The sequence below is a fragment of the Phoca vitulina genome, unplaced genomic scaffold, assembly GCF_004348235.1.
Source record: "Phoca vitulina isolate PV1807 unplaced genomic scaffold, GSC_HSeal_1.0 scaffold15, whole genome shotgun sequence".
Lineage (NCBI taxonomy): Eukaryota > Metazoa > Chordata > Mammalia > Carnivora > Phocidae > Phoca > Phoca vitulina.
In genome coordinates, this window is record NW_022589718.1 from 16,991,724 (window position 1) to 17,011,830 (window position 20,107).

A 20,107-nucleotide genomic window follows, 5' to 3' on the forward strand; every position below is an offset into this window, starting at 1 on the left:
TGAAACTGATTTTAGTAATTATTTAATTATCATGTTATCCTTCACACATAATTTTTAAGTTATAACTTCATTTTGTTGTTCATCTCCTCCTTTAGAAAACAGATTTTTAAACTCAAAGCACCAACCAAGTATTTTCAGATGAAAATTATAATTATGTAGCTGTTTGAATGTTTTCAAAATCCTCTTTCCAAAGGCTGCCTTTCAGTTAGAGCTCATCGATATTTTGCCCCAATTGTTTAGAAATATATGTCAACTTCTTTATAAGTGCTAATTAAAAGAAGTCACTGATTTACAAAGGGTGATTTTTCAAACACATGTATACACACGCACAGACACACAGCATCGAGAGAGTACAGAAAGGGAAGTTACAGCTCTAAAATATCTTCTCTTTCTCTAAGATTAAAACTTAAAGGCACACACATCACTGTAATTGGACCAAAATGTGAGAAGGAATCTATTATACTATCTTAATAACTATTTTTTAACTTTGTAAGTTAAATCCAGCTCTTAAAACTTAGAAAGCATTTTATATAATTTCTCCAAAATGAAAAAAAAATAACTTATCTTCTAACATGAAATTTAAAAACTTCCGTGAAAACGTGAGTTAGATATTGGGAATTTTTTCCTGAATTGATTGAATATATGATTTTACAGATCCAGATTATCCTTATAATAGGTAGTCATTATTTCTATTTATCAAACCAGGTATATTTTACCTGCCTGGTCCTTTTTTTTTCAGAGAAGCCTCTACTATGTACTTTGAAAATTTTTATATTTTGTTTATTTGTTTCACACTTTAATTTTCCTACTTCTTTAACCACTGTTCCATAAGGACGTCTTTCTCCTCCGACAAAAACATCATTCTGAAAGTTCTGACCTATATCAGGTATTTCTGTCTCTCTCCAACTTCATTCAATTGCCACTCACTTAATGAGCTTGACCATTTCACCATGTGCTGGCTTCCTCATCTGTCCTTCCAGCTTTATGTTTGACTGAGCTTCTATTTGCCAAAAGCCTGCTGAATATTTCTATCAAAATGTCTCTCTGGAAACTCAAGCTTCACCTGTCCCAAACTAACGCTATTTTTGTAACGAATATTTTCCCCTAATATCCCCCTGCATCAAATTCATTCTGTATATAACTACCCAAATCCTATTCTCAACTAAACCCTAAGTCACTTAAGTGCTCAAAAAGCATTTAATGGCTCTCTATTTTTCAGTCAGTAAAATCTCAATTTGTGATTCAAGTTCAGAGAGACAATTAACATGACCCCCCAATTTTTCCAGTTTCAGCCATGTTTATATTTCTTTCCCTGACCACGTGCTCAAGCTACCCTCTTAGACAGAGGGTAGCTTGTCTACCTTGTTTTCTATCATCTTTGAACACCCTCATCGAAGGTCATTAACCACCTGAGATATCTGATGGGCACTTTTGTCTGAGATAATTTGGGAAATAAAAAGATCTTAAAAACAAAGTAAAACAAACCTATTTAAAATCTCTAAACATATTTTGGAACCAGTTTCTACAAGGAATAATTTACTGCAATGTATTCTCAAATTATCTGAAAAGCAAAATCATTATAAGAAACATTACATAATGGAAACTAATCCTAGCTAGAACATATGAGAAAAATACATTAATACAAAAGATAGAGTTACTTTAAAAATAAAATATAACTTTTCATTTATCCTATAAAAATATATAGATTAGAAATTCTAAATGTAAAGTACTTGGATTTATTTAAAAACCAATATTGCCTCCCCACCCCACCCCCCACACACACACTAGCTGGATGTTCATAGGTTATAAGTCCTCTTATTTAAACCCTTGTACAGAAAACCAAACATTGCTTCAATGAACAATGAGTCATTTGATTCATAGAAGTGACAACCTAAAATTATGTATTCCAAATGTATATTTTTGTTACAACTGAATGATTCTAAAACACTTCCAATGAAGCATAACACATCAACAGTGACATACTGAAACATCAGAGTCTTCTGGATTGTCAGTGGAAATAATGGATAACCAATTACACTAAGTAGCGAAATATCAATATATTTTGCATTCTAAAAATAAAAAATAAGAATTGCTTTATGTTCATTTCATTATTGACTCAATCTTTTTTTTTGGAATTACAATATTGCCAGAGACTTTTATTTTTTATTACTAGAAAAATAAATGGAGTTGCAGTGTATCTACATAGGTGAGAGGGAAATTATTCCCTTAGTTAACCAAGCCGTTATGGATTTTTTTTCTAAAATAAATAAAGACATTTATAAGACATCAAAAACCTAATTTCTATTCAAACTATCATTTATTCTTTTCCTAATTTATTCTTACTATTTCTCTGAAACACTAGAATGAAAATCATGATGCATATAGTCTGCTATAGTTTTTGTTTGTTTGTTTTGTTTGCTATATTTTTAATTTGGCTTCATGTTTGTGAAAAAAAGATTAATAAAATCATAAAGTCACCTATAAATGATATCACAATATCATTTTCCTAAATGAAAATATGAGGGTATTTTTATATCAGAAAAAAATCTAAAATGCTTATATCTCATAAGTATATGGCTCTACATCCTTTTGCTGTAGTAAAGCAGTATCCTTTTTTGGGATTTATTTTCCTTCCTAAAAATGTGGCCAAAATGAAAATTGTAAATTCTATTTGTGTGAAAATTGTCATTGGAATTTTGATAGGAATTACACTGAATCTGTATATTGCTTTGGGTAATATGGAATTTTAACAATATTAATTCTTCCAATCTATGAACATGAAATATTTTTCTATTTATTTGTGTCTTCTTCAATTTCTTTCATCAATGTCTTATATTTTTCAGTGTACAGGTCTTTCATCTCCTTGGTTAAATTTACTCCTAGGTATTTTATTCTTTTGGATTTAATTGCAAAGGGGATTTTCTTAATTTCTCTGAAAATTCTTTGTTGCTATATAAAAATGCAACAGATTTTTGCATATTGATTTTGTACCCTACAACTTTACTGAATTCATTTATTAGTTCTAGCAATTTTTTGGTGGAGTCTAAGATTTTCTATATAGAAAAACATGTCATCTGCAAGTAGTGACAGTTTTACTTCTTACCAATATGAATGTCTTTTATTTCTTTTCCCTGCCTAACTGCTCTGGCTGGGACTTTCAATACTATGGTGAATAAAAGTGGTGAGAATGGGTATCCCTGTCTTGTTCCCAACAAGGAAAAGCCTTCAGGTTTTTGCTATTGAGTATGATGTTAGCTGTGGACTTGTCATATATGGTCCTTATTATGTTGAAGTATGGTCCATCTAAACCCACTTTGTTGAGAGTTTTTATTATAAATGGATGTTAAATTTTGTCAAATGCCTTTTTCTGCATCTATTGAGATGATCATGTTTTTTAATTTTTATTTTGTTAGTGTGTGTATGTTGAACCATCTCTGCATTCCTTAAATAAATCCTACTTGATCATGGTGTATGATGTTTTTAATGTATTGTTAAATTTGGTTTGCTGATATTTTGTTGAGAGTTTTGCATCGATGTCCATCAGTGATATTGGCCTGCAGTTCTGTGTATGTGTGTTGTCCTTGTCTAGTTTCAGTATCAGGGTAATGTTGGCCCATTAAAATGACTTTGGAAGTGTTCCCTCCTCTTCAAATTTGGAAGAGTTTGAGGATGACAGGTATTCAATCTTCTTTGAATGTTTGGTAGAATTCACCATTGAAGCCAATTGATCCTGTACTTTTGTTTGTTAGGAGTTTTTGATTACTGACCTAATCTTCTTACTAGTAATTAGTCTATTCAGATTTTTTATTTCTCATGATTCATTCGGTCTTGGAAGATCATATATTTCTAGGAATTTTTTTTTTTAAAGATTTTATTTATTTATTTGACAGAGAGAGATACAGCGAGAGAGAGAGCACAAGCAGGGGGAGTGGGAGAGGGAGAAGCAGACTCCCCGCTGAGCAGGGAGCCCAATGCGGGGCTCGATCCCAGGACCCTGGGGTCATGACCTGAGCCGAAGGCAGACGCTTAACGACTGAGCCACCCAGGCGCCCCTATTTCTAGGAATTTATCCACTTCTAGGTTGTCCAATTTTTTGGCATATATTTGTTTATAGTAGTCCATTATGACCTTTTGTATTTTTTTGTTATCAGTTGTAACTTCTCTTTAATTTCTAATTTTATTTATATGAGCTTCTTCTCTTTTATTCTTAGTGAGGTTAGTTATAAGTTTGTTATTTTCATTAATCTCTTCAAAGAAGCAACTCCTAGTTTCATTGATCTCTTCTACTGTCTTTTTAGTCTATATTTCATTTATTTTCACCTTGATTTTTATCATTTCCTTCCTACTACTAATAATTTCACTTATATCTGGAATCTACAAAAAATAACACAAATGAATAAACAAAACAAAACAAAAAACTCATAGATATAGAGAACAGAATTGTGGTTTCCAGAGGGCAGGAGGTTTGGGGGGTTGGGCAAAATGGGGGAAGGAGATCAGGAGGGACAAACTTCCAGTTATAAAATAAATAAATCCTGGGGGTATGTATTACTGGGACTCTTGTTAATAATATTGTATTGCAAATTTGAAAGTGTTAACAAAGTAAATCTTAGAAGTCCTCATCAAATGAACAAAAATTGTGACTTTGTATGGTGAACAGATGGTGAATAGACTTAATGTAGATATCATTTCACAATGTATACAAATGTCAAATTATTATGTTGTAAACCTGAAACTAATATAATGTATCTCAATTATACTTCAGTAAGAAAGGAAATTATAGCCATTCAATTATAAGTCTGGAAATAGCACACCCACTTTCACATTAATTATAAATACAGTTTGGTTATATTATAGCAGTAAGACATGGCTTGATATAGAAAATTAAAGAGAACCAAGTTTAGAGATTTTTAGCCTCAGTGAAATTATCAATTAATAACAATTAGGAAATATAGACTCTGATAATTACATCAAAATCTATAATATTCATTAAATCAACTTTGAGACAAGCAGAACATACAAAGCATTAAAGTAATCTATCTTAGCTCAGGGTGCTTTATTATGTAAAGATCCTAGATCAAATAGATTGACACATATGTTTGCTGGTGTTTATTTTAATACAATATAATGCTAAGCTATAAATCTTCATAGGATAATCAATGTCAACAACTAATCTACTAATATTACTATCCTAAGAAAAACATAATTGCATAAATTCAAAGAAATGGGTAATGATTGGCATGATAGATGCCTTGTAAATCAGAGTAATGCCACATAAATTACATTTGTTGATATGATCACAATATCCAACATTCCTAATATTTATATTGCTTATTTAAAAATTGAAGGAAAGATTCAGCATCCCGAAACCAAGACTTCTAAAACAATTTGATAAGCAGCGTTTCCATATCTTCAATGTCATAAACATAAAATAGCAAAAATCTAGGAATCTTATCTGATTTTAAGTGAAAATATTTATCTTAAGTTTAATTTAAAATGTTACTTTTAAAACAAATGTATAAGTACATAATTCAATCTTTCATGAAAAATCATACTAGTAAACTACAAAAAAACTACAAAAAGTGCTATAAAATTATTAAGACCAGAAATAATGATAGCCTCTGTAGTAGCTTATAGAGTGACCACAAATTCTTCCCATTGGTGTATGTCCTTTGTAAACAGACTTTACTGTTTACCATTAGGAGATAGAGTCAATTTCTCCAATGAATTTGGGCTCAATCTTGTGACTTTTATTGGCTAATGGGTCATGGACAAACTGACTATAAGCAGAGCCTTGAGATGCACTTGTACACGGGGGCTGCCTTCTTTTGCTGCTGGGAGCCATTGTGTTTTCACGTGATTAAGCAGCGACTAACCTAAATGATGAAAGACCATATGTAATGTCATCTCAGCCATCATGGCCAACTGACAAATAACTGTGAGGACATTCTAGATTTTCCATCCCCAGGCCAGTTAGTACAAACTAGAAAAACTTCCTGAATATGCAAAAATTTGAGAGGAATAATAAATGCTTATGGTTTTAAGGTGTTAAGTTTTGTGTTAAAGCCTTTTTTTTTTTTTTTAGCAAAAGCTATCTGAATCAGTCTTCGAATATTGCTTTTAAGCAATTAAACTATTTTTCATAACTATTATAACAACAAAAAATAGTCTAATAAACAACATGATTACAGCAAACAATAAGTTAAATGTGACATTATGGTATGACATAAAATTCTTAATTAACCAAAATTAATAGTTTATATACTTCCCTATTAAAACCATATGCCTGTCCACTAATTTTATGAATTTTGAAATAACATACAAGGTTAGATATTTGAATGACTACTCAGCTAATTAAACATTATTCCAAATGTAGTAGTGTAAAGCACTTGGAAATACTAGAATTACTTTCCCTGCAAAGCTTTTTGCTAATTGGATGATTTCCCAAGTTCTCTCTGATAAACTCTGTTATCTAATGGTCAAGAGTATTTTGACTCTATTTCCCTCCTTTAGATTTTCATGATCAGAAGAAGAAGTCAAGATGGTGAAACTGTATTAAGCTGAGTGAACTGCGACATGAAATGCTGATTGCAAATCATAGATGAAGAGGGCAAGAATGACACAGTGGTACCTCAGCACTGATTTTAAAAAGATCAAAAAGCAATAAATGCAGGTATTTGTATAAATTATGTTAAGTTTCTCCTTTTGTACTTGAGGATAAAGTAAGAATAATAGAAATATAATTCACTTCACAAATACCTCCTGGCAAGAAATGCAATGGCAGACAATTACTAATTACACCTAAAATTTATTGAAGACCATTATTTGCAATAATTTATATTTCAAGGAATAAGAAAGAGATAGAGAATAAAATGAACTTAAATATTTTATCAAGGAAAAATACTGCTACAATAACTTTTACTACACTAATAACTACTACATAGGTAGGCAATGGGCAGTGACTACAGGGCATGAAAGAGCTATGACATTTAATTAACCATTCCTCTTATTGTTTCCTTCCTTATTTCCCAGACATTTAAATTTCTAAATTAATACTTTCGTGACCTGGTTAAAGACTAGAACCATGTAATTCAGCCTTAGAGTGGTGTCAGGGTCAAAGAAACAGTTCACAGCACAAAGTAAATTTTAATAGTTCAAAACCTTACTTTGCATATCTCAAAATCTATGAAAAGAATCTGAATACATAATTATTTTTCTGCCCCATCCATGTTTATAGAATCTGACAAATGCCTCCAGTACTTTTCAGCTTTTCTCTCCCTCTTTCCATTCTTTTTCTCCTTTCCTGAATTATGTACATTGACCTACCCTTTTTTTTTTTTTTTTAAAGCAAGAAAGACTCCTTTCTCTATGTTTTTAACTAAAGAAAAAAGAGAGAAAATGACAATATCCTCTGGGATCCTGAGGGATAGTGTGAAAACTAGGGCCTTGAAACGAGTTCAAATTTTTGGCCTGTGACATATGCTTGTTATAATAATTTTAAAAAACTGAAGTGTCTAAATTAAATTTGTATTCTGTTCTGTTTCATTTCATTATCAAATATAAATTCTACTAACAAATTGGTGGGCATTTTTCCATCATATTTTCCTTTTTTTAATAAAAAATACACAAACATATATTCGCATAGAAGAATTTTTCAGTTGTTGTTCTTGAAAGGGAGGGAAAGAAAAATAAGACAGAAATGCAAGAATGACTCAGCAGTATGATAAAATGCTTTTATATTATAGATGTCTAATACCTATGTATAAACAATTTCTAAAATAAAATTTTAGACTTCCTGTAAAATAAAAGCATTTTATCACATTGCATATCAAAATGTAAATACTCCATCTCCTTAAAACTTTTGTGAGGTCTTTACAGAATTAAAAAAAAAAATCATGTGTGAATATATCTGTTCATTTTAGAGGATTAAGAAAATAGGGAAATCCAGGAAATGACAGAAATCCATATTTGGGTAAATGTCATAGCAGAAGTAAAAACTTTCATATGATACAGGGGGAAAAACAAACCAAAACATTCAAGAGTGACAGAAAATTGGAGCCAGAGGACCTAAGTTCCCTGGAAATCCATACAAATCTTATAAGTGGACTTGAAGATATATATAAAAAATCTTAAAGATTCAACCAAAAAAACTGTTGAAACCAACCAAATTTGTAAAGTTGCAGGATATAACTTTAAGTTTCTAAAAAGCAGGATGACCAAGGGCAACATATAGATTCATTGTAATAATAATGTTACACTTAGCATTAATAAAATTAATGAAACCAAAATTACATCGAATTAACTTATTCTTTCTTTTCTTAGTCTCTGGGAATTTTAGGATCTTGATATGTCTTAGTAAGTTTGTGATAAAGATTACTTATTTTGTCACATGTGCTATTTAAAGCAGGTTCTGTTTTATAGGAGGCTGCTTTTACTTCAAAAGAGATTTCAATTGTTATGGAGATAGAAAATTAACAAGTAGAGATTATACCTTAAATCTTTCAATTATTTTATTAATGCAAATCAAAGGAAAATCAGAGAAGGGGGAAGTATCTGAAAAAGCAAAAATCGTGACTATAATAAAGTATGAGCTTTTATGATTAGGAAGCATACTATGGTAAAATATGGACAGAAAGGTAGTTACAGTATTTGTAATTGGATTTTATTGTGATAGTTCTGAGTGTACAATGAATGAAGTGTAGGATGACACTAAAAATATTGGTCAAAACCAGTGTTTTTCCAGGTATAATGCAGGAGTACCAGAGATCCAACAGATTCTTCTCATGGATGGGCCAGATCTCCATTTCCATTTGCATTATATTGCTTTTATTTTTTTCAAGATTTCATTTGAAAGAACAATCTCATATCTAGAAATCATTTATAAACCATCAATTGAGTAAATATGAATATTTTAATTTGTAATAATTAAGAGTAATGGATTTTAGTATTAAGATACTGAGTATTTCTGTTTAAAAAATATATCTTTATCTATGGCTCAGTGTAATACCTTTTAATAAAATTTCTAACATTCTATGTCTCAGAAATATTAAAAAGAATGATTGTCTACCACATTAAAATACAGCAACCTCAAATAATGGGTAAGAATGAAGAGCTTTTCCAGTTAATGAAAAATCTGTTTATTATTTTTAAAGAAATGCATTTCATTAACTTGAAATATAGTATACTAAGCAAAAGTAAGATAATAGCGCAGTTTAGAGTATCAGTGCCTTAGGGATAAATTCCAAATTCCTTAGCATTCAAACCCTGCATGTGTAAAGCCATAAGCTGCATTCCAAATCAATGTTCCCTTGCTCCTTTTTATCTTTGTTCTTCAAATGTTTTTTTGCTCACTCAAGTCCCTAAAATATTTTTAAAACTATATCCCCTCAAATATTTTTAAGCTGACATTTGAAATATTTTTGGCATCTAAAGTTTAATGTTTATAAGGGATAAACTATGTGACACTATTGTATATGTATTTTAAGTGTATTTTGTGGAATGTTCCAATTTTGGGGAGTTCTACATTGAGCTTATCCAAATGATAGAACACATCGCCATCTAACCTAAATCATCAGTAAAAGCAGTCTTACTTTCTATCAAAAAAAGTTTGAATGTTTCATTTCAAATAAATATATTAATATTATCCCATGATAATTAACTTATTTTTTATTTATAAGTCTAAAAGAGAGATTTCTGCCATGAGCTTAGGGTCTGGAGGAATGCATAGGCTGCCCTTTCAACAGTCTTCCCCAGCCACTGATACTTTCCAATCTCTATTGTTTTTACATTTATTTATTGACTTATCAATCTATCAACTTTTTACTTTTACTTCCTGGGCAGTGTATCCTCAAACTTTTTTTTGTTGCTTAACCAACCACTTCTCCCTCACTCTAAACTTCTTATATTCACAACAATATTTTTAAAAATGTAAAAAAAAAAAAAAAAAAATGACCAATGACAGTCTTTTACTTCTGTAAAACAAGGAAGAGTAGTAGTGGTAGAGAAGCAGGAAAAAGAGAAGTAGCAGCTACAGGGCCCTTCTCAGGGAGATCAAATTTAGGAAAGAGTGCATTTGAAACTTGAGAGTCTAGAAAGGATAACTCCATGCCTTGTTACCCCCTGGAAAGCCTTGAGACACACTTAGGGTGTGCCTGCCTGGATTTGATATGATTCCTCATATCAAACCAAACTGTTCTATTTACTGTTTCCTAAACAATGTTTTTTTATAAATTATTTTCTTGCTCATAAAAATTCTGTAATTTCAAATTCAAACCCCAATCATTGTTTAAAGCCCAGCTGAAATTCTCTCCTATGGAGGTGTACCAACTTGATCCATAGATACTAATCTAGTGTGGAAGACCCATTTCAAAGCGAAAATACCGTCACTAAGATTATTCCCAAACTCAGTTCCCAGGGCGGACATCTAGGACAAAGAACTAGAGGGAAAAAAAAAATCAACAAACCATTAACGTGTAAACTAATACAAACAACTTCATCGACCAACATCATAGTCATAAGGAACATGAGGCAGATCATTTTGTGGTTCAAGTACAGACAGGATCATAATAAACACATAAAGCTCTGAAAATTCAAAATGAGATCTGTTCTCTTCAATTCTTTTTAGACAATGCAAGCGAGAACTACCTTGCTGCTTTATGAGTATGATGTTAATATGGCTACTATTTCTTATGCTATATATGGCAATTCCAGGATCTAATTCACCACATGTTTATATTGGTTAAAAACTTGTGAAACAAACGCAAGATATTAGGGCCAGTAGGTTTGCCTATTCCAATTGTATAACATGACAGAGAAACATCTTTTTGTGTGATTTTAATTTATATTTTTTGAATATACTAATGATTCATTCTCTCAGTAAAATAAACACTCACTAAGATGTATGTATTTTTCAGTACACACACATACTAATAAGTTTAAAAATTTCACTGGGCTTTTAATCTAGCAGACACAGTTGTAGGAAGTGCTCAAAACATAGGATTGTTGCCTTCATGGTATTTAGACCTTTTGTATTTTTTCCTTTGAAATTGAAATAAAGTGTTATACATTCCCCACTGTAGAATCCATTACATCTGTGACACTTGAAAGAAAAGAGAAAATACCTTGCCAAATTGAACATAATATTTGAAGAGCTAATAGCTAGGGCAGTGTTTTTCAAATCACACACATTAAAAGGTCATTAAATCAATTTGGTGGGTTGCAACAAATATATATCTATGAAATATTAATTATTTAATTCAATCAAAATTAAAATAGGATGGCCTTGCTATAATACATTAAATTAGAAAAAAATCGGGGTGTATATTAGGCTACAATGTAAAATTTGTTTCTCACTGTGGTTCATATTCAAAAAAGTTTGAAAAACTCTGGACTAATGTGTGTGTTGCTAATATTTTCTCTGTGGTCTGCTCCCAGAACTCTGGACATTTTCAGTAAATCCCTCTCCTCATCATGACTAAGATGATCCTGTATACCAATAGTGCGCCCACATGCTCATGTAGATATATATGTAAGTTTGGGGATAGTGAAGAAATCTAGTTGGAGTACAATTTCTTTTAGTTCCATTATAAGAAATGACACTGATACTTCATTAAAATCCCACTCGATAGAAAGTGGTATTCAGTATAACAATGGTCTATTTTTTATCTCATGCAAGAAAAATTCTTAAAGGGCCTAAGTACCTATTTTAAAACAAACTATAGCAAGGATTTTAGAAAACATACTTTATAGAAAGTATGCAATATTTCACAAACTGAATAATAATAAAATTCTGGAGAAATCCCCTTTACCTTCTTCCTGACAAGACTTGGCTTATTCCACTCATAGATGTAGAGATTTCCCAGTAGTTAAGGGCATGGGTTATAAGAGTCTGACAAACCTGTATTTGATCCTTGTCGCACAACTTTTTGTGATTCTCAGGTAAGTTATATAACTTCTTTGAGCCACGTGCTTTTTTCTCATCTGTAAAGTGAATGTAATAATGTCTGCTTCATGCGGGTTGCTGTGAGAATTAGATAAGCATGCATACCAGGTCCTTCACATAGCAGTTAGCATATGGAAAATACTTAATAATTGGTAGCAGGAGCTATTGGAGATGAATGAGCAGGTATTTGATGCTTAATTATTTGTGCTCCTCAGGCAGGTAATTCCTAACACTGAAATATATTGTTTTATCAGATTATTGTAAGGCATTAAAAGATGTAATATTTACTAGCATCTCAATTTTACTCTACGTTTACTATATCTCTGTTCGGGGTTCTCTGCAACAGATTGCCCCCCCCCCCCAAAAAAAAATTCTGATTCTGTATGTAACAGCAACCTGAGCTAATGGGTGCTTCTCCTTTGTTCTGGGTTTGCTGTGTCATTATCTCACGTATTTTCTTGAAAAGTAGTAAGTGAAGGGCTGTGTGTGTGTGTGTGTGTCTTGGTAGAGAAGAGAACCATGTAACTTGTTTACATGTCTGTTTATAAAGGTAGCTGATTAAGTATGAGGTGACCAGAAAATCTTGATTTCTCTGCAAGGCTTCAGTGGAATCTGGGAGACCACACTAGTGAGAGGACAATCACAGAAAATCCCTAGAAAAAAATACACAGTATTTTTTGGAGTCTCCCTGTAGATTTGTTTGTTTGTTTGTTTGTTTGTTTGTTTTTGTTGTTTCTAAGTCCAAGGAATATTTTCTTTGACAAGTAATTTCACCTATGCTTACATATTCAGCAACTTCAAACTGTCTCCCAGTTTAATGATAATTTCCTACCATGGTATTATTATTTTTTCTCTTGTTCCTAAACAAGGTCTACTACCTAATGTGCTCAAACTGTCCCCATACCTTCTTCCATGGGTCCAGCCCAGCACTCCAGATACATAATTAGAAATTTGGGTTTCCTGGAGAATATGTAAAAAAGGATTAATTTGGAGAGTCTGATGAATTGTTAAAAGCAGTGACTCAAGACAGGAAGCCTGAGATTCTAGTCACAGTATTAAGATTTATGTTGTGTGATTTAAAGCAGCTGAATTGCCATATGTAAATGAAGACAATATCTCCTCATGGATAGCAGTATGGATTAAGTAAGGTAGTATGTATAAAAATGGTTTGTAAAGTGCAAATTTTAATGTTCAGGATTGTTTAATAAAAAATTGCTACCTCATGAACAAAAAAAAAGATTGTCTCAGTAATAAAAAGATGCTCTGATGTTTGAATATCTTTTCATGAAATTCAATCAATACATTAAAAATAAAAGTCATATTAATAGATATATTAAAATGTGATAAAAACTATTTTGTTTCTGGGGCACCTGGGTGGTGCAGTCAGTTAAGTGTCCAACTCTTGTTTTTGGTTCAGGTCATGATATCAGGGTCCTGAGATTGAGCCCCGCATTGGGCTTCACACTCAGTGGGAGTCTGCTTGAGATTCTCTCTCCCTTTCCCTCCGCCCCTCCTGCTCATGCCTTCTCTCTCTCTAAAATAAATAAGTAGTTTAAAAAAAAAAAAAAAAAAAACCTTCTGATTAAGGCATAATCAAGCTAATAATGGAAGGATAAATTTTCAGTCTTCATTTTAGTTGGCCTATCAGAAACAGTTCTTCACTCTATCAACCTGGAAACCCTTTCTTCTTTCTGCTTCCAAGATACCACATTCTTTTGGCTTTCCTCCTACTTCAATCTCCTTTCCTTCTTAGTCTGTGTTTGGTTCTTCCACTTCTTTCCAAACTATTCAATTTTGGATGCCCAAGGATTCATTCAATAAACTTCCTTAAATTTTCTATTTACACTCACTTACTTGATATCCTTGTCTAATCTCATGTATTGAAATCAGGTAGATAGGCAGATACATAGGCAGATAGATAGAGACAGACAATATCTCTAATTTATATCTCTAACTTGCACCTCCAACATGAAATCCAGACTCATGGATCCACCTATATAACCTGAAATCCATGCTCTCCTAATAGGCAAATTAACAGTTCCAAAAATGTGCTCACAATCTTCCCCCACTCCCTACTTTCCCCCAATTGGTTAATAGCAACTCAGAACAAAAATTTTGATATAATATTAGATTATCTCTTATTATTACATCTTATTTACAGTGTGTCAGCAAATCCTTAAACTCTACTTTCAAAATATATTCTTTCATAATAATACATATCATACAGTAAGGATGAATGAGCTAAAATATGCAAAGCATTTAATGTAATGTTTGACTTTTATTAAAAGTAATATTTCTCTTAGTAGGGCTGCACACTACTATTGTTTTAATAATAAAAACATTAGGGTCTACTATGAACTTTATTTTACATATGAAAAAAGTAAGGCACAGAGAAGTTAAATAAGGTAATTAGTCAAAACTGCTAACTCACAGAGCCAGGATTTGAAACCAGGAATTTCACTCTAGAGTTCTAGTGTAAGCTGATTGTTATTATTAAAAATCATTATTGGCCAAAAATGATTTTAAATATAATAGAAATAATAAAATTTTAAAAAAATGGTCAGAATATATCCACACCAAAAAGAACAGCTTTTTTATATAAGCACAAAGGCCGATGAGAAAAGTGAATGGAAAAGCCATTCCTATATGCAATAAGAACCATAATGTGATTGACAACAAATCTTTAATGCTTATATGAAAACGATATTAAGAAATGTTCCTAAGCAATGCAAAGTAAGTTCTAAAAAAAAATCAAAAGAGAAGCCATGTTCCTAGATAGGATAACTCGAAACTATAAAGATGTCAATTTCCCACAAATTATATTAACCATAATTAAGTTCTCAACAGGAATTTTTATGAAACTTGACAGCTGATTATTAAGTTCATTTGAAAGAGAAAATGCACAATAGGCAAAAACTTTTGAAAAAGAGTAATAAAAAAGAACTTGCTCTCATAGTTATAAAAAAAAAAATTCCTAAAGTTTGATTTTAGTCTAAGTATGTCAACAGAACAGAACAGAGAGACCAGAAATAAATCCATGTACATTTAAGAATGTAGTATATGAGAAAGTCATTCTTCAAATCAGTGATAGGACAAATGGATTATTCAAATTATAGTATTAGGGACTATTGGCCATGAAAGAAAGAAAGAAAGAAAGAAAGAAGAGAAAAAAGAAAAGGAAAGAAAAGAAAAGAAAAGAAAGGAATGAAGGAGGGAAGGAAGGATTTTACCTAATACTATACATCCAAATAGAAAAGTTTTCAAAATCTTCTCTCCTTCACTGCTTAAAAAATTAAATCACAATTCTTTCTCTTCTTTAAAGATTTTATTTATCCATTTGAGAGAGACAGAGTAAGAGAGAGAGCATTAGCGGGGTGGTGGGGTGATGGGGAGGGACAAAAGGAGAGGGAGAAGCAGACTCCCTACTGAGCATGGAGCCTGATGCGGGGCTCCATCCCAGAGCCCTGAGATCATGACCTGAGCTGAAGGCAGACACTTAACTGACTGAGCCACCCAGGCACCCCACAAATCTTTCTTTTAAAAATTATTTTTTTCTTGGAACAGCTGACAATTTTGATTTAAGCTTATGCTATAAACTTGAAAAAGTGGAAGCCAAGAAAAGAAAGCAATTACTTCATAGTACCTTATAACATGTATCCCTACCCTACTTTCATCTATATCACCAGAAGAAAAGGAGTGTTAATATATTTCAGAGAAGTCTAACCTAAATAAACTTATGTGGATAGAGGAAAAGAAGGTGGCAAAGTAGATGGTACTGAAAAAAGCCTACCAAGAATATATGCACCACTGGAAGAATTCTTCAGAGGCAGAAAGGGCCAGTAAGACCCACAGAATTAAAACAGTCCACATCTGGTTGGCATGTCATTTTGTAGTACTTCAGACAGGGAAAAAAAAGTCCCCATCTATCCTCCTCTTCCCAGCAACCATCTCGCTGGTGAAACAAAGTAACTAAGACAGTAATTCCCCTACCTCAAATTGTGATCAGTGGAGATCATTCAAACTAGGTCAGGCAAGTGCTTTAAGTTTTAGAATGATAAATTTTTAATTTTAATAAAACCATAGCTCAAAGACAATAAAATAACCTAATATGATTTACAAGGAGACTATGGATGTATGGAAAATTCCAATAATCAGAACAATACCCTTATACATAAAATAAAAGAATTAGAGCAAGGGCAAAATTCATGTGAAAAAAAATAAAGATATGGAAGAAAGACTGCAGATAATGACAGTTACTTGCATGCAGAAGAACAATAAAGAGTTTAAAAATAATTAAAGAAATTATGATAGCTGTGGACGACAAAGATGATCCAACACAAGAATTATTGCTTTCTCTGAATTGAAGCCCCAAGCAAATGAAAATGAAAGATATTGAGTGATATACTAGACAACATTTCCCTAAAATGAAATGGCAAAAATGTATCAGGCATCTAGGCAGAAAGTTCATGTCATCAGCAGGAGAAACATACCAGGCTGCCCACAAACTTTTTATGGCAATATTCAGTGGTGGAATTGAAGAGAGCAATTAGGTAACAGGAAAAGAAGGGATGAACCATTAATAGTACTCCCAGAAAAGAATAAAGACAACAGTGAGACACCTTCAGCATGAAATATTTCAAGGATTAACAAACAAAACTAATTAACAATGAAATACAAGTAAGGAAGAAATGATTGGAATAACAAACTCCATCATGAAGAAGCCATAATAAAAGGAGCTGATGGTTAGTACCACAGCCATCTATCTGTAGAATTAAGACCAAAGTGCCAAGGCAATTAAAGTTGCAGAACAGAATGTAAATATTATGAATTCTAACAAAGTTAAAATAATATAATTATCAAAAAAATTGAAAATGAAGAGGGGTAAGGACAAATTGGAGAGGAGCTAATCACCTCAGATTGCACTGCAGGGAGTTAATGAACACTGTCTGAAATTAAAATATGGAGCTAATGCATCCAGCTTCTTAATGATATTCAGAGTCTTTTATTCTTAACCATAAAGACAAGTTTTTTAAAAAAAATTCTTGTGATAAAGAAATATTTAAGCTCAGCAACGCTTTCCCTTTAATTTCAGATTTTTCATTTATTAAAGCATGTGTAATATATTAATTAAAAATAGCATGTAATTGTCTCTCTCTATACTTACCCTTTTATTTGTGCAGATGTGTAATTACCTAGTTGGGATGATTTTTATCATATGTTAATGGTTTCTTTTCTGAATGTAAAAATTTTTGGGGTGATATGTGTTTTTAACTTGAATAAAGACATTATAGCAAAATAATACACAATTAAACACTTAAATGTAAAATGATAATGATAATAATGATGATAATAAAATGACTACACAAACTTGCAGATATTTCTTTGTATGCACTGATTTGCATGGAGGAGATTTGCCAAGGTACCTGAAAGATACAGGGTCAGGAATTGGGTATGTTGTATATGCAGGGAAGAAGTCTGCTATGTTTGTCTGGCCCCATGGCTTTGTGTCTGAACTCTATAAAGAATAATTGAAAATACAAGGCCAAAAACTGGTTGTGACCAGGAGCATCCCAGCTTTGAGGCCAAATGAAATGACTGTACATGAAGGGGAGAGCATAGCCTTCCTCCCAGCTCTGCTAACACAGGAGTCCCAAGAGCTCAAATTTCACTTTGCTTTGCTGTGGAGTTACAGGAATTGGAATTATCTGGTGGCAGTTCTCTTGCATAATTATCAGTCCATCATGAAGGATGCTGGGATAGGGGTCAACAGTGAGGTATCACCTTAATTAAGAACACTTGAACAGAAAAAAATTAATAAGAGAGCTGTTCAATTAATATTAGATGAGGCTGGGTAACACAAAAAGTCCTAGAGAACTGCATGATGCAAATTTTTCGGGCAAGAATCAGTAAAATGTAGGTAATTTAACCACCTTAGTTCTCTGGACTCATGAAACCTTGGGGAAAAAAAGCCTGATGATTACATGTCCTAATTTCCTGACAGTTCAAAAATTCTGACCTCACGTTAGATCATGTGCATTGAATATTGATTCAAAATCTTACTTTCATTATTATCATTTATGTAAGGTAGCCCCAAATCCCATATCTTTCATACTTTTCCTACCTGAAGAAAACTATATATTTAACTTCACTAATGTTTAGTAAGTCCTTACTCCCTGAAAATAGTGTTGCTAATTCTGAAAGATACATTGAATTCTTCAGATATTTCAAATATAGAATATAATATTTTCCTGTGTACTGATAATAATGGACCACTTTAAAAAGGTTGCTTTTTTAAAAGCATGGAGAAGAGAATAAACTGTGATATATAATAATAAACTTCAAATATCTATAGATACCTGCTGGTAGGGGCAGGGGACCAGTTAGCATAGAGTAGAAACAGCCCATGGTTTACTAGGTTAGGAGACTAGATGTGGGTGTCTGTGGGCAACTGCATTTTTTGATTAATAGAGATCATTCTGTCTAGTTGTATGGGATTAAATTCCTACATAACCAGGAAGTTACTTTAAATAAAAAAATTCTTTATTTCAGAGTGGAATACTTACTAAATATAAAGAACGCTACCCATTGACATTAATTCAGGAAAACACACACACACACACACACACACACACACATACACACACAAATCAAAATTGCAGGAAAAAAATTTACACAAATTAAAATTGTTGTACACAATAGTAGTATTTTTCTCATCTTAATTGAATCTTTATAAGTATCTTTTTAATTGAGTAGATTTCTTTAACTTAGACCTACAGGAACTTTAACATTTTATCATAAAAATTATTTGAATACACAAAAATGTGTGTAAATACTGAAATGTATAATGGGGTTTTGAAAAATCTCATTTCTACTAGTATTACTGAAATTTTGGTATTCTTTCTTAATCTAAGAATTAAGTGTTTTGATAAGTTTCTACAAAACTCACTTTATTACTAAGAAAACTCAGGCTCAGGGATACTGTGGCTGGCTTTTTAAAACAGTGAATAAGCTTTATGGCAGAGAATGAACAACTGCATACATTCATGGACAAAAGAATCCTAAGCCGGGAACTGTTTATAAAAGACATATTTTTCTCTTCATTTGTGTTCATAGTGTGTGTGTAGAGAAATTTTCAAAGAGGAAACGAATCTCTATTTTTTCTCTTGTCACACCCAGCCTCCTGTCTGACTGTTGAGGACACATGGTCCCACCTGCTCTCACTGTGCCAGGCTTTGCAGTCACCACTGAGAGACAAATGATAAGAGAAGAGATGTGAGGACAAGCAACAGGTCTGGGATGTGAAAGGAGCATAGAGGTTTCAATCAACACAGTGGGTTTGGGAAATGCTTATGAACTTGAGGTGATGAACTTCCCCAGGGATAAAGGTTAGAGAGCCTGACTGCCACCAGCTCACACTTTGAAGCTCACACATTAGTCGACTCTCTTATTTGGTCCACTGATGGCGTAAACATATATCCCAGTTTCCCAGGAGAATCCTGGTTTACAGCTGTTGTTACACTCTCAAAAATGTTCTGGCTGGGAAGATAAACTCTGTGACCTGCCTGCTGGCGAAGGGCTTACCAACCCTTCTCTAAGTTGGATTCCCAGGCAGCCACTCTAAATTGATCTAAAATGGCTTCGAAGGTAAATCTTTGCTGTCCCTGGACTTATCAGTGGAATGCATTTTCGAAGAAGTTCCTGCCTATGATTACTCTCACCTTCCTGTGTTAAGTAATTTCTTGATTTCCATGCATAAGTTTTCATTTCCTCAAATATTAAACTGTTTAATAGTGCCAACCACAAGAAGAACCAGTAAATAAGTTAGTGGTGGTGATGTCCAGTCAGAGGGAAGGCACTAACGTGGGTATGCATGTTAGTCTTTTAGTTTTCATAAAAAGAAAATAAAACAAAAATACAACTTTTTTATTTTAAATTTAATAAGTTTTTATAGTAAGGTCAGGTTTTCATACATGTGTCTATCATATTATTCATCTTCCCAAAATCCAGCAAGTAATCCCTCAATGTAAAATTCTAGTACCTAGAGTGGCAATCAATGTAACGTATTTGTGAAGCTCTGCAGGTTCATACAGAATAAAATAAAATTTAAAGTTAATATAATTAACCTAATTAGAAGTTTTATAAAAATAATCCTCTGTTTTGTTTTCA

At 32.4% G+C, this 20,107-nt stretch overlaps 1 protein-coding gene across 3 annotated transcripts in view; it reads right to left on the reverse strand.

Moving 5' to 3' along the window:
• SGCZ (sarcoglycan zeta) overlaps positions 1-20,107 on the reverse strand; it is a 1,037,264-nt gene that overhangs the window by 182,747 nt on the left and 834,410 nt on the right. The window lies entirely within an intron of this gene.